The sequence below is a fragment of the Schistocerca nitens genome, chromosome 2 (assembly GCF_023898315.1).
Source record: "Schistocerca nitens isolate TAMUIC-IGC-003100 chromosome 2, iqSchNite1.1, whole genome shotgun sequence".
Classification (NCBI taxonomy): domain Eukaryota; kingdom Metazoa; phylum Arthropoda; class Insecta; order Orthoptera; family Acrididae; genus Schistocerca; species Schistocerca nitens.
This window is the reverse complement of record NC_064615.1, coordinates 208,685,192-208,689,263: the sequence shown is the minus strand read 5'-3', so window position 1 is coordinate 208,689,263 and position 4,072 is coordinate 208,685,192. Positions and strand designations below refer to the sequence as shown.

At 42.3% G+C, this 4,072-nt stretch overlaps 1 pseudogene; it reads left to right on the top strand.

Moving 5' to 3' along the window:
* Positions 1-2,569: 2,569 nt before the first annotated feature.
* Positions 2,570-2,687, top strand: LOC126238007 (5S ribosomal RNA; annotated as a pseudogene).
* Positions 2,688-4,072: the final 1,385 nt, after the last annotated feature.

Below are 4,072 nucleotides of genomic sequence, written 5' to 3'. Positions count from 1 at the left end.
TTACTTGCGTGTATAAAAGTTTTAGCAATAATAATATAATTTGTTTATATAAACAGTCTACAGTGGTTGTTTGTTCATGTTAAATTAAACTACGACCGTTCGACGTTACGTAATGCTGTCCGTTGTGCTGGGATTTGAGGAAAATTGATACGGGAATAATGAATCAGTGAACGGTCAGTATTTATGCACGTGTCACAAGCAATATACAAGGCTCCACCGTTCGATATGTGTCTCTCCTGGCCACTCGATCCAGCTGATAGTGTCACTCACTGATCATTGACATTTTGTCCGCTGGTAACTCGCTCGCGTGGCTCTAGTCCAGTAACCAGCACAGATTGACCTTCGACTCTGAGATAAGTTGTTTGGAAGGCCGTTCCTGACGTTCGAAGCCTTCAACTTTCACGTCATTGTGTGCAGAAACTCTCAGCGAGAAACGGAAGTTCTTTTTGTTCTTTGTATGCATATAGGAACTGAGTTTCAGCTTTCACGTACACATAAAAAAACGATAGCAGAAGAGAGTGATCTTGGTGCAATTTATATTTCACCGTAACAATTTTCTTTTCCTTTGCTCAAAAACTGTGCTAGACCCCTTTGTTTACAATTACTAAGCTTTTATTCAAAAATCTGGTTACAAAAAACAAAATATTTGAAACTTCCAAGCAGATTAAAACTGTGTGCCGACCGAGACTAGAACTCGAGATCTTCGCTTCTCGCGAGCAAGTGCTGTACCGTACTCACAGCTGTACTTCCGCGAGTGCATCTCCTACACTCCAAACTTCACACAAGTTCTCCTGCGAAGGCTCTGAGTTCGAGTCTCGGTTCGGCACACAGTTTTAATATGACGGGGATTTTCGTGTCAGCGCCTACTCCGCTGCAGAGTGAAACATTCATTCTGTGAACAAAATATTCGAGTAATATACAAGGTGTCCCAGGGGGACGACTCAACATGCAGCGATATGTCAGGAACCATCATTCAAAGAAAAAATAGTCTAGTAAACATTGGTACCTAATTCATAACTTAAGAACTATGATCGCTTCTTGATCCTCCACGCTATGGAACAAATCTCTTCCCCTGCATGCTCTTTGTGTTTAATATTTTGCGAGGAGGTAGTATGGACCAAACTAACAAAAATATATCCGGTAACCACGGGCCTTAAAATGCATATCTTAAGAGCTATGAGCACTTGTTCAGTAGAAGAGTTGTATTTCACAGTAGCGAATTGAACAAAAATTATGATGACTGAAACTAGACAGGATAAACCATCCCCTTGAATGGTGCACATTAATTGGTACTCATCCTAAACACGCAGTCCCTGTTGCTGGTGACTGTACATCATGTCGTTCGTGACAGTAAGTGTTTAAACACGAAGAAGTACTGCGCGACTTCGATGTTAAGATAGATGAACAAGACACGCTCATCGAAGGACCGAAATATGAGGTCCTCCCCCAAGTGTAACACTTCGCTGTATCACACTTCTATGGACGTTTTCTAATGAGGTTACTTGGAATCGTGTCTAAAATCCTAATAGAAACAGAACAGGCAGTACCGAATGTATTATAGTCCTCATGACAACAAGGACTTTTGAGAGTGTGGCAACATTTGATGCCCTGTTCTCTTACATTTACTCAAAAAGTTATGTCAATAAAAGACTAAATATTCAACCATGATGAATCTTCAGTTTGAGATCGTGTGCCATATGTTTAACTTTGGCCCTAAAAATGTCGCAAACCCTGTATACATTTTGAAGTGTCGCACATTACGCCTCACTGTAATATTATATACTGTTAAATAAGGTGATATAAGAAATGGAGTCCCATAAAAATTAGTTAGTATGCAGCCAAGATTTAGATAAGAATATTTAAGAAAGCAATCACCTCGAAGTGGTCTCTTGTACGAAATTTATTCGCAGTTGCGGAATCTTTCTGAAATTAGCAAATTAGCTGCAATAGTTATGAAGATATTACCTGATACCCGCGCATAAAAATGTTTGCCAGACCGGGACTCGAAAAATTGATTCCCGCTTCTCGAGAGCGGTCACCACAACCCCTTTTCTTCTTTTTCTTCTTCTTCACCTTCTTCTTCTTCAATTTTGTTCGTTTTTGTTCTTTGCTTTCGGTCGGGGCGGACATCCGTTGAAGTTCATCATTGATCCTTTCACTCGGCATATATATATATATATATATATATATTTTAGAGAAGACAGCCAGTTCTAGTCCGCTGACCAAGACGCTGAGATATCGTGCAGACGTTTTGCCTATCCGATCATCTTTCAATCACCGACCCAAACTTCCACATGGCTTGCTTTCTACAATGGCCGAACTGGCTAGGGCGACTGCTCGCGACAAAACGGGAAATCCGTGTTCGAGTAAAGGCCTGGCACAAATTTTTCTGTGTCAGTAATAGGTAATATCTTCATACCTACTGCAGATAATGTCAGAAAGATACTGCAATTGCCGATAAATTTCGAAAATTTAGTACAGCGGCAAGATCTTCACCACTGTCTGTGCCTTCTGACGTTGTTAAAAATGAATGATCCCTTGGAATCAGCACACGTAATTATGGATAATGTCCAACGGCCCTGCCGCAGTGGTAACACCGGTTCCCGTCAGATCACCGAAGTTAAGCGCTGTCGGGCTGGGCTCGCACTTGGATGGGTGACCATCCTGTCTGCCGAGCGCTGTTAGGAAGCGGGGTGCACTCAGCCTTTGTGAGGCAAACTGAGGAGCTACTTGATTGAGAAGTAGCGGCTCCGGTCTCGTAAACTGACATACGGCCGGGAGAGCGGTGTGCTGACCACATGCCCCTCCATCCGCATGCAGTGACGCCTGTGGGCTGAGGATGACACGGCGGCAGTCCGGTACCGTTGGGCCTTCCAAGGCCTGTTCCACGGAGTTTAGTTTAATTATGAATAATGTGAAATTTAATATTACTGAAGATAAAATAAGTACGTGTATTACTTTATGTCTTATCTGGACTAAATTTCATTCATTTCTGATGATCCTTCCCAGTTTATGCAATTTTCCGGACAATAGTCTCTTACGATTGTTTCACAATGTACGGTTATGCAACTTTCCAGACACTAGTCTCTTACGATTGTTTCACAATGTACGACTTATCTGCACCAAAAACAATGCAACTAGCCGCGAGCAGCTTCGAGTTTGAAGAGGCGGCCAATGATAAAAGGATCCCACTCAAAAGCTATTTTAGTAGCAGATTAAAAGCCAGATCCGTGTAGTTGTTGCTGCGTGTAACTTGTCCGACGTAATAATCTCTCCCGAGGCAGCTGTGTACATTATTCTCCTGCTTTATTACCAAAACGCTGCGCTGAACATCACAAACAAGTCAACGACAGCGATCAATAACTGGGTCGCACTGAATTGACGTAAGCGGCTTAGTTAATTATTGGACACTTTTTGTGTGCGAAGCGCAGCCCTTTCGGTCCCAACATGAGTTGACAGGTTATTTGTGAGGCCAGATGAATAGCTCGGGAGTTGCCTAGCCGATGGAAATTCTCGCCATTCTCGTTGCCATTATAAAGATACGTAAATACAATGACGGAAAAACATGCAACACCCTGAAGAACAAGGCCATTTTATTGACAAATGAAGTGACATGTAGTTCATCACTGTATGAAAATCCGATAACAGATTCAGACTAAGTAAAAATCGTATGTTACAGTAAAGCATACCGGAACTGTAGCATCAATACACAGTATAGCCCTATGGAGGCAATTCAGGGGTGTACTATCCCAGGCAGACGATCATAAAGGTGACGAATTTCATCCTGCGATTAATTGCCCAAGCATACTGTGCCTTTTATTGCAATTCGGGAATGTTTCTGCAGGCCGTCGTTAAAGCTACAGTTTCAGCATGTCCAATACGTGTTCAGTTCTTGACTCATCTGGTGATCTTGCTGCCCAGGGCATGAATACTCACAGGCTTATGTGGACTTGCATCATCCTTCTGAGAAAGCACATCACCTTCCTATCGAAGAAATGACATTATAACGGGGATACCAGCCTGTGCAACATAGCGGGCAATGATTACTTTACCCTGCAGAAACAGTAGATCT